At 35.0% G+C, this 12,265-nt stretch overlaps 1 protein-coding gene across 21 annotated transcripts in view; it reads left to right on the plus strand.

Moving 5' to 3' along the window:
- Positions 1-12,265, plus strand: part of DMD (dystrophin) — a 1,239,454-nt gene that overhangs the window by 901,979 nt on the left and 325,210 nt on the right. The window lies entirely within an intron of this gene.

A 12,265-nucleotide genomic window follows, 5' to 3' on the forward strand; every position in this document is an offset into this window, starting at 1 on the left:
TGTTTGTTTTCTTGTATTTCTCTTTTTTTATCTGTGGCTTTAAACTTATTTTTGAGACTTTTTGTTTGCTTTACTTTCTCTGTTAGTAAGAGGCTTGTTTCATCTTGTTTAATGATTGCAGTGGCTGTTAATATTTGCTGTGTAGAATTATATAATGTTATATAAATTAAAAATTAAAACATTTTAAAAGTCATGGGCATATTTTTATAGTAAGTGGTAGTTGCTGCGTCTTCTACACAGATTAAACTAGATTAAAATAGCTGTTAAGTCATATGAAAATGTTGACTGCTAAAGAAGAGGTTTTTGTTTCTTTTTTACGTTATCTTTTTTTTTTTTTTTTTAGAATTTTTTGAAAATTTGTGTAGTCAAATACTGGCGCTCAAAATTATATAGTTTTCTTATTTGTGCCTCATTGTGCTGGCAGGCAAAATTTCAGCTTCTTTCCTTCTGTAGATCTCTTTCAGTTAAACATGAGTTCATACTACTAACTGTTGAGAACCAGAATTGCCATTAAGGTTATACATGCTTTAAATTGAACTGGTTTATTTTCATCTTAACGCAAAAAAAGCTGGTTAAGTCAGCACTGTTATAGTCTTCCTCTCACTTCTTTTCCTGGCTGGATACTGCTTTTTTTTTTCTTTTTTTTTTTCATTCTGTGCTGTGCTGGTAACAAAACCAGCAGGAAAACTTTTTTTTTTTTTGGATGTGCTTACCTCTCTAATTGGCTGTGCAACAGAATGTGACATTTAATATATTCTCTGATGAGATGGAAGAATCAATGTCTAAATATAGACTCTTAACTGGCTCCCATTTCTTTAATGATCGTCAAGAGAAGGCACCACTTAATAGATGGAAAAGAATATCATGAAGTTTTGATTATGTACCTAAATCTGTCACTGGATTATTTGGTGAGATTAACAAAGAGTTTCAGCCAGGATTTTCAAAACTGACAACACATTTTAGGCTTCTCAAAAAAAAAAAAAAAGGGAAACAAATGAAAAAACAATGCTGGCTTTATAATGTGTAGAGTATCTGCAGCAATGTGTGAACTGACAAAGTTGGACAGATACTAGGCTACTCTGAAAAGTCAAGCCCAAAGATGGTCTCAACTGGAAGTCCAAAAGTAGTGCTCACCTACCAAAATCTGTGTATTCTGTAATGATCATAGTCATACTTCTCCTGTGTTTGTGATTATAAAGTCTTTGAAAGTCACCGTATTGCACTGTGGTCTGGATAGTTTGTAGCACCTTCATAGGGAGCTCTGTAAGCTTTAATAGGAATTCCGTTTTAGCATCTTGACAATTTTATTTATTTATTTTGTGCTTCAGGTTTTTGACTTTAGGTGTAGAGTATCATCTTAACACTGCTGACCACCTCCCCTATAAAAATTGATGATGATAAAGATATATGCTTCCTGAAACTGTTTTATTAAAATACATGTCAAGTTGTTCATGCAGAATTTAGAACACTTCAAACTGTTAGCCCTGTTGGCATGCTACCAACTTCTTACTGTTTTGGGGTTTTGTTTCCATTTCATATTTCTTTCAAAACAGAGAGTTGCATTTATACTAAGAAATTGAAATGCCAAAGCAAACATTTTAAAAGCAAAGAAATCCCATATCCTACCAAGGTATGTAACATGACATTTTGCAAATCATCCAGGTAAAAATTAGTGACCTTAGGTTGTCCTTTCTTTCACAGCAGCATGTAATGTTATTGAAGCTAAGGCTCTGAGGGCATTTTGGTTAGGTTCATTTCATTCTGATTGTGTCACAAGATCACAGCCACTAACTCTGCCATATTTTTCCTCCATAAAAATTTAAGACATCATTAGCCCCCACTTGAACTTCACTTGGAAGTGATCACAGTGAATTGCTACTTCTGTGTGAATGGTTATGATAATACAGTAACATGCACAAAGGTTAATTATGGAACAAAACAAAACAAAAAAGATAACCATTTTAAGAAAAAAAAAATGCTTTCGTGGCAGCTTTCTCTTAATGTAAGAAACAGTACAACTTAAATTCTGCTAAGCAGTGCACATTCTATGTAGTAAAATAGCATACTAAATGGGTAGTATAATGAGTATTCATTTCAAACATCTCTAGTTAATCATTCTGTCAAATGAGTGGTATATATTTCTTTCATGAAAATGCATTACATGTTTTACTTTCCATCTATGATTTTATATATCACTACATTATGTGTAATTAAAGTCAAAGACACTAAAAAGTGTGTAGTTAGGAAATTTTATAATAGCATCAGTGTCATGTTTTCATGACAAAGAAATAGATATAAGGCAGGCTGACAAGAGGCTCGTATATAATTTTTCTTTAGATAGCCTTCATCTATAAGTAAAGTTCAGGGAGAAATAATGAGAATATATAATATGCCAAGATATAAGTAGCTGAGGGACATGACAGAATTAAGTTTACACTGTTGCTTCATTTCATTGTCCTTATTTCAAAACGATCAAGTTGTTTTATATTTGATGGTCAGGTAGGGGTTCTTCATAAAAGAGAAAATTGTAGACAGAGAACAGGATGATAAACTATCTTTTCCTGTATTATGGAAAAATAGAAACCTTTCCTTATTTAGGATGACAGAAAGCCCCTAAAACTCTGCTTTGGCATCATTATATTTTGAAAAAAGCTTCCAGTTGGAATAGTTAGATTTCTACTGAAAGCAGTAAACCATGAACGCTGTGCGAAGTGTGAAGATAGTTAACAATTCTTTTTTTTTTTTTAAAAAAAAACAAAACACTATAATCTCTTTAAATTTTGAATTGATTTTGCATGGATTTTGCCTGCTGTCCATGTAAACTTTTTGTAACATAAGTTATTGAAAACATGGGTTTGGGCTGTACCAGATGAAAATATATTGTTATGTAGTACAAAGTATTATAATAATAAGTGACATTACTAATGAATTTGACTACAGTTTTTGGTTCTAAGAGCAGAGGTTGAGTTCTTCTAGGGGTGGCAGAGTGGATTCATCTGAAGAGAGTATGTATGTAGAATGAGACCCATAGCCAAGCTAGTTACTGAGACTTTTAAGCAAAGAAGAGGAAAAGATACTTTTAGATAATGATTTGTGTGGTCTTAAAGTAGTCATCCAAAAAAAGTTTGGGTAATTTATTTCTACTCAATTAATTTGTCAATACTCAAAAAATAGTTTTGATCTTCTGTCAATTAAAGAAGTAAACAAAATTGGAATGAAGAGATTGTTTTCACTATTAATTACTGAATTGATTTTTCAATAGTGGAGGATCCTGTGCAGTTGATGATAATAAAAGAACTGTTAAGGATAATATTGGTTTATTAGCTGTGCAGTTAACAGACTTCAGATGAAAGAGTGGCTTAAGTGACGTTCCTAGGTTTGAGGATTTTTTACCTATCCTTTCCCATGGTTACATACCGTGCATCTTAGTAAACAACTTTGTGGTTATACACATATCTTAGTATGGAACCTTACAATTAATGTTCTGATAGATCAGATGAATTGTAAATTTTCTGTCCAAACTGTTTTCCAACGTAAGTTTTTGTCTAAATAAAAATGCAGATTTCTAAATTTATATCCTGCTTTTACAGAAGCCACTGTAATTGCCAAATCAAAAATTCTAGTTCTATATTACAGGGTGTAAATCAGTGCACTCTAAGTAGACTCATGTTGAATGAAAAATTAGATACAGCCACAGATACTTGTGTCTGTCCATACAGTTCATATCAGAAGTGGAAGCTATAGATAAGGAGAAGTCCTCACCTTTTCGGACAGTGTACTTCAAGTTCTACATAGATATGAAGAAGTTTCATACTAGTGACATATGCACAAAAAGACCCACACACAGATAACGTATTGTTTAAAAACATCATAGGAGATTTTACACCTGGAGCTGCATGTTTTCCATTTTAGCATTCTGATGATTGGACGTGGTGTTTAGGGACATAGTTTAGTGGGTAGTATTGGTAGTAGGGTGATGGTTGGACCAGATGATCTTGAAGGTCTTTTCCAACCTTAATGATTCTATGACTCTATCATGTGTTTAAAGGGAGTTCAGTAGTCTAGAATCCAAGTATGGTGCCAGTAAGTTGGGAGATGATATTCATACTTCCAGAATCAAACTTCGGAAGCGCATTTCATTCGTCCCTCCCTCCATGCTATCATGCTGCTTTAGTGGTTGTTTCTGAAGCTTCACATTCTCTAGGTTCTTCTCTATCCATATAAACACAAAGTTGCAACCATTCCCTGAGACACTATTGGATCAGGATCCGTGAGATCCCAAAGCAGGGCTAGAGCCAGAACTGATTCTGCAGCATGTTGGATGGTTCACTGGTATTTTTGTGCATCTCCTCTGCTAGCAGAACCCTACAGATGACTTTACAAATGACTTTATGACTTTGATGGTGTGGAAACCACCATTATACCTATGAATTTCACCTTATTTTTTTTTTTCACACAGGAGACTACTGTCATAATTTTAGGCATATTTTCAGTGTTGTTCTGTTTAACATGGGAAATCTAGCACAATTCTTATTTTAGAATGTCATGCTGCTAGACTTTTTAAATTAAGAATTAATTCTAATTTATGAGAAGTACTGGAAGGCTGGTTTCAGTATTTTAAGTGAATAAAATACTAATTACTGAATAGAGTTCTAAATATACTAAAAAGTTGGAATTACAAAGTTTGTATGCTGAAAGATTTTAGCTTTTTTACAGAATAGAGTAAAGATGAAAAAAAAAAAAAGTCTATCAGCCTTTTATGCTTATTCTTAAAGGGTAGACCATGAAGCAGGATGCTATAGAGGGCCTGGAAATCTGAGTCTTTAAAGGGAAACAAGAGGGGGAAAAAAAGAAAGAAGTATCTTCTGTTAGTTTGAAAATTGGACCTCAAGGGATGCAGAATATGTGTCAGGAGACTCTTCTTTAATACTTTGTAGCACATAAAGCAAGCTGATATTTTAGAACAGGTTGACCAGCTCATTATGGTATGTTAGAGAGTATATTTGTTTTCTGCAACAATAAAAAATAAAGCTGCCTAAACACTGTGTTTTGGAGAGCAATTAACAGCCATATCCTTATTTCTCTATAATGTTAATCACTAGAACACGCATAAAATGTTACTTCTAAGGGTCTGATTCTAAACTCATTGAAGTAAGAGAGTTGCTTTCATCATTTTTCAAATAGTTTTCAGTCAGGCTGTAAATCATCCTTCGAACAAAAAGTACTTAATACTACCATTGTGCCTAAAGATAACTTTCCTCTGATTGCTTTTATTGGCTTATTGTGAAATAAATTGATTTTTTTCCCCAATTCCTGCCAAATAAGCTTCCAGGAAAAGATAAATTATCATGATTAGTTCAACTGGAATCTTGTTAGTTTAAGAAGGGAAAGGACAAGAGTGTAGGAACCCATTTACAGTTACGCTTCTATGCTGAGTATTAGAAATACAAGCTTTTCACTGGGGTTGCATTTTTCAATAACAAATATATTTTTCTGTGTTGCTAAGTCTGACCTGTCTTATAAACGACCTATTCCATCAAAACTGGACTTCACTTCTCTTACTCTTTTATCTAAATCATTTTTTTACTATGTATGTTTGCATTCTGGTAATATGTGCAACTCAGAGACCCATCATCATGCTAGACCCTCTACAAGAAGGCAGAATGTGTAAAATCTTCATCAGTAGCGTGCATACCCAGTCGGCAAGAAAGTTGAACTATATGATGGGCTACATTTAATAAGACCTTAGCCAGCACATTGAGGGAAGTGATTATTTCCCTCTAGTCAACATCTGTGAGACTATATTTGGAGTTCTGGGCTCAAGAAAGCTTTGCTGTATACAGGAAAGATATGGAGGGAGTCCAGTGCAGGGCTAGCAGGGTGGGCAGAGGATGAAGCACTTGGTACACAAGAAGGGGCTGATGGTACCTGGCTTGTCTAGCCTAGAAAGAGAGAGCCTGGGGGGACCTAATTGCTGCCCATAGCCACTGGATGGGAGGCTGCACGGGAAGCAGAGCCAGACTTTACTCAAATGTGCACAGCAAAAGGTTGAGAGGAGACAGACACACAGAATCATAGAATATCCCAAGTTGGAATGGGCCCACAAGGATCATCAAGTCCAACACATGCAGCAGCAAAGGAAATTCTGATGAGATATTAGGAGAAAATATGTTCACAATGAAGAAACTGAAACGCTGGAACAGGCTGTTCAGAGAGTTTGTGGGTTCTCCATCCTTGGAGATGTTCAACACTGGACAGGGCTCCATGTAACCTGAAGTAGCTCTGAATTTGGCCCCATTTGAGCAGTAAGTAGGTAGGGCAAGATGATCTCTAAAGATCCCTTCCAGCCTAAATTATTCTGTGATTATATATGAATGCTATTTGTAAAGAGCAAGGTTCTGTGCTGGATATCTCGACAGTGAAACATATTTTAAAGGAAGGGAAACAGCTTTATGATACTTTTGCACCCTTCCCACCTCAACTGTAATTTGCTCTAAGGACTGAAGTAGTCCTTTTATATTTTTGACAAATTATTTAATTATAAATACTAGTGAGGATCTGTATCTGACAGTTACACTAGTGTTAAGGGGCTATATTTTCTATTCATATTAATATACGTTATTAGCAAAAGTAACAAAGCTTTGAGTGATTTTGTTTTTATTAGAAAATTGTGAGAAGTATAAAAGCAGCTTGTTTCTAAATAATCATGCAATGGATAAAATTCTAATCTAGTTGTAATCATAAAATGCAAATTAAAACTAGAGGGACCAATTGTATATTTGCTTATTTTATGTGTGAGGAGATGGAGCTCTTCTCAGAGAAATAAGTTTTCCTCTGTAAGAAAATAAAAACATCAAGTCCCAGCAGAGCTTCCTAATAAAGCTGATCTTGAAACACAGTTCTTTTATGTAGGAAAAGAAAACGATCCCAGAATCTTAACTAAAAAAGTCTACTGTCTCAAAATGTGCCCTGTTGGTTTATTCATGTGCCAAGGGTGCTCTGCTACTTCTATAAACACTGCTTAATAATAATATAGATTCAGGGATTTGCTAGCAGATGGACAATTCCCTCTTGAGGCAGAGCAGCCAGCAGTGTCATTATCATCCTTTTTCATGGAGGGATTGTTTCAAAAAAAAACACAGCACACTAGTTCTTTAAGCTGTGGGATATGTCAAATAGCTACTTTCTATTGACTTAGCTTCAGTTCCAGTAAACTAAATTCTTGGAATTCCTTCTGCTCTTTTCCCCGTGGAATGCTATAATAATTTTTGCACTTAGAGAAGCTCTCATGGAGAGCTTTCTGGTGATTTACTGGTTATACTGTTTCATAACATTCATGTGAAGTAATCAGAACCACTGCATGCAGAAAGCGGGTGCACAATGGAATGTCAGCAGGAGACAGGTATCTAACTCACTAAGGCTCCTGTGAAATATTTAAATTTTATGTTATGTAGAGCTGCTTAAGGTGAAATTTATAAAAACATCCTAAAAGGAATAAAGGCATCATTGTTTTCGGGGGCACAGGGGTCTTGAATACCAATCTCCATTCCCTAACCACTATACACATTTATTTCTTATTTGATTTACACTAGGCATATGTTATCATAAGATCTAAGATGAATAAACTATGGTTCTGCAGAGGGAGAGAAGTAATGAGACATTGCACGTCTTGGGAAGTTGGTATTTTTGGGGACTGAGGAGAAAGGGACACCATGCTCTGAATTTAGCTGCTCATCACACCATTGCCTCACATTCTTCCTCACCTTTTTGGAATATGGCTGGTCAGTTTTCAGTTGCCTAGAATCCCCTTTGGCCCATCTATTTTACAATAGATTCTGCTTTTGTTTATACTAAACTGAATTTTGGCAAGTAGAAGATGAGGACAAAATGTCTGATTTTGCTTAACACCTCTGACAGTTAATTTCCTTTGTTAATGGTTAACAATACGTTGGAGAAACACTAGATTATCTTTTTTTTCTTTTTTTGTTTTTTCATAAGTCAGTAGGGGGAATGATTGTGTTTGTTTTTGTTTTGTTTGATAGAAAAACAAACCTACCTTCACTACTGCAAAATAAACTCTCAAACGCTCCTATCTGCAAACAACAAATTTACAATGTAAATAAACAGTATTAATTTTGCAGGTTACTATGCATTGCAATGAAATCCAAGAAAATGGCTGAGTAAACATTGAGCTTGAAATGTGAAAGTATTTCCATTAAAAGCAAAATGACTACATGTTTTCCTAAAGAAATACTTTAAAGCATCTTTCTGAATTAAACCAGAGAATTCAGCACTTAAACAATTGAGTTCTGAAGAACTTAGTGTTTTTTTTTGTTGTTTTGTTTTTTAATTATTTCTGTAGTAAATCTAGGCTATTTCAGCTTACTCAAGCATGTCATCCGTCTCTGTAGCTAGCTGATACAATAAGCAAGGTAACAAATCAATTCCTAGAACTGTATTCTGCTGCTTTTTTGGACCATTGCTCATATTGAGCTAAAAGATCAATTTAGCTTATCACCATGGCACCCCTAATGTTCATGTGCTTTCTGCTTATATGAAAGATTTTGTGCAGCAAAATGTGAGCTTCATACATAGTGGTTTAGTCACTTCACTGAGCTCTCAACTTTCTTTTTCATGTTTCTGGACTTGTCAAATCTTTGAGCTGAATAGAATTCATAGTGAGGTTTATAAAGTTCAAATATTGCAACTATCTACTCTATTTGCTTAAGAAAAGTTTTGCTGATAGCTACTAATGCATAAACAGACTCAGTTGTTGCAGTTATGTGCTGCTCACAAAAGTACAGCTTAAGAAAAGATAATTCTTGTCCATTTTTTTCTTGAGGGATTATTGTAAAATCTCCAACCAGAAATAGTCAATAAAAGGAAGGAGGACCATTCAGGGTGACAAGAAAAAATATTTAATATTTGCCATTCATTTTTGTGTGCTTAATTAACTAGGCAGGGTGTAACTATCCCAAATTTTCATTGTTGATTTGTTAATGACTACAGATATTAGGCTTTTTGATTATGTCAATTCTTAAAAATCAATCATGAGTTTGTAATAAATGCGCTTTGATCCACAATAATACAGTGCAATGCTAACCTTGGGTAGATTTCCTTTTAAAAAAATCCATTGAAGTAGAAATTAGGTAATAGAATCAATACTAGAAAGATGCTGGAGAGCAACAGAATTGAGAGTTGTAATTGTTCAGCATTTCACAGATCTGGCCTTGTTTGCTGATAACAGGAATGTGGAAAGTGATTAACAAGAAAAAATAAAGAATATGTCTTAACAAAAATAATGAAAACAAGCAAACAAAGAACCACACAATAAAACACACCAAGTCATACCAAAATATCACAGTAGAATGGTCAAAATCATTGAAATAGTTGTAACTGATTTCTAGATATGGAAATGTTTCCTACATAAGCATAATGAGTTGAAAAAAATATAGATTCCATTTGAGGTTTTTATAACTATATATATACACGCTTCTCTGATTTATCATTGAGTAGACCTTAACTGCCTAAAATTCAAGTATTCTAAGTCGATTAACAACTTTACCAAGACTCATCTCCAAAGTCAGTAGAAAGAAACAGGCATGTCTGTCGTTTAGCCCACGGTTCTAGCTCTGAAGTGAGCATCTAAAGTAGGTGAGGTGATTTGCTCCCTGAAATGGCTTGCTTCTCTCAATATATACTGGGTGACAAGCTCAGATACAGATATCTACACTTGGTCCAACTCATCCCTGTTTTTGTGGTGGGGCACATTCCTACTGGAAAATTGGAGGGAGCTAGAATATGCCATGGGCAACACAGTGACTCTGCAAATACTCCGAGTGAGATTCATGACATAACCCTGCAAACCAAGCAGGTTTCCAGTACTGTGCAACAACAAGATCCCACCATTCATTAGCCCCTGGATATCCAGACCAAAAGATCTGTATTCCAAAGGACGTTACTCCTTTGGAACACTGGAAAGCTGCCTGATTTCCCTCTGTCTGATCTACATGTCTTCTTTGTCACCCCTGAATACCATAGCCCCAGGTTATAGTTTAATTTGATTTCTGTATAGAAGGAAAGAAGGAAAGCAAGCAAGCAAGAAAGAAAGGAAGAAGAAAAATCATGTTCCAATATTATTTGTAGTAAAGTGAAAAATTGTATTTTCATGTTCAAAGTGTCTTCTTTTTGATGTTTTAACAGGACAGTTTGACACTGTTTCTGAAAAAAAAAATAAGATCAGCACTTATTTCTAATTACAGTAGAAGCTGGTTTCAATATTTTGGAAAAAATGGTTCTGAAGAAGCACAAAGATCCACTTTTGTTTCATGTTCTTGTTCAGAGAAAAATCTGTTATATTTTTGCACCAAGGAACAAGGAAGGTAAAAAAAAAAAATTAAAAAAAACCCACATAAATAGAGGATGAAATTAATCATTTCTCTGTTTGTGGGGAAGAATGATGGGTTTTGGCCTGTTGTGAGTTTCCAGAGATATCTTACTAGGTATGTCACAGAATCATTTATTCAGATAGTTTGAAGGTGGCACAGTGTGGAGCTAGGTCTCAGTGTAAATGTCCAACGTTTCGACATATGTTTGAGCATGTGAATAGGACTTTTTTCCTTTGTGGCATCTTATCAGTCTGTCTTAAATTCCTACTGAGCATCGTGATCAGCACTGATAGCATTTTTAACTGTTCTTATAAATCCTTCTACCTCTTCATATGTGGCCCATATGGCATAATATTTCTGTGATGAAAACTGGTATATTTGGCACATTCCTGTAATGATATTCAGATGTGGGATTCAGCTCTGACAAAGTGATTGTGTTCTGCAAAGAAATAACAGTGCATCAGAACCCATAAGAATTACTTGCTTATTTGCCTGGTGTGTTTTCGGATGGGGCTTTTTTTTTCTTTTTTTTTTTTTTTTTCCGGACCTGTTGTTAAAGCATGTGATAATGAACAACAATATAGATGCATGAGAATCAAACGATATCTACACGTACTAGGTGCTAACTCTGAGAGCTTAACTGCTGTGAGTCAGTTTAATAAAAGTAACTGTCTCAGCCATTGCTATCTTTTAAATATTCCTGGCTTAATTTAGAGCAAAGTAAATTGGTAAGCTTAGTAACAATTTAGTAAAGAGGATCTCTTGTGCACACTGGTGCAAGTCAAGAGAGAGTGCTTTGGAGGCAGTGGAAGATGAAAAGAGAACGAACACAGCCAGCTGGCCCATTTGAGAAATGGCTGTGAAGTACATCATACCATGTTGGGCCTGATGTTACAACCTCAGAAATGGCACTTCTGCTTAGCTGTAATAAACTGCTTGTTCCGGGACTATGCACATCTGCAATAATAGTCCACAACAGGTATTGTTGATAGGATCAATGTAGAGAGAACAGGGCTTGCAGGAAAAGAATAACGGGGGTTTTGTACATTTAAATCATAATAGTGGTAATGTATGTGGATGGAAAAAGCTGCATATTTATAAGTGGTTTCAACCAAGACTTAGGTCATTTCTTTAAGCTGGGGAAAATATATCTGAAATTGTCTCACAGGTCTTATGGCTGTCGTTAAGAGAAGACAGGTGAAATGTTGGTGGAAAGTAAGGGATAGGAAGAACAGGAAAATGAAATGTTAAATTTTAAATTGGTGAAGTTTGCAAGCCTGTTGGTTCATCTCCTTTCAGACACAGGTATTTTAAGGTCCATATAGATGAAGGGCTAAAATTCAGTGAAGGAGAAAGATTTATAAGATAGAAGGTTGCTCTTGTTTTTCTATCTAGATGAATTTATGCAAATGTAGTGCCAGCGTGTCCCGTCATGTCCCCGATTCCTCCGCTCCTCTCTCTCCTCCCTCCCCCCTTCACCCAGATTGAAGAAGTTTTTAGATGATAACGTTTTCACTAATCTGCGGAGATTAAACATTACTCATCTTCTGAGAATGATGTCTAACAAATGTGATTCTTTTAAGCTGTCTAGCTGAGATTAAACAAAATCTAGCACGTTGAAACATCGATTCAGTCATGTTGGTTCATTCTGTATATTTGTCTTTATTTTTTATGAAATTATTTTCCAGTAATTCTTTTCATGGTAAGAATTCTTATATTTTAATTATGAGTATTTTTGTATAAAACTACATTGTCTCTAATCATTAGGATGATTTATACATAAACCAGAATTGTCAGTGGAGTCTAAGGAAGTTGTGCACTTGACTTTATAATTTCCTTGGGTACTCATTACCTAATTCCTTTGAAATTCTTTCATT

The sequence above is a fragment of the Anser cygnoides genome, chromosome 1 (assembly GCF_040182565.1).
Source record: "Anser cygnoides isolate HZ-2024a breed goose chromosome 1, Taihu_goose_T2T_genome, whole genome shotgun sequence".
NCBI classification, from domain to species: domain Eukaryota; kingdom Metazoa; phylum Chordata; class Aves; order Anseriformes; family Anatidae; genus Anser; species Anser cygnoides.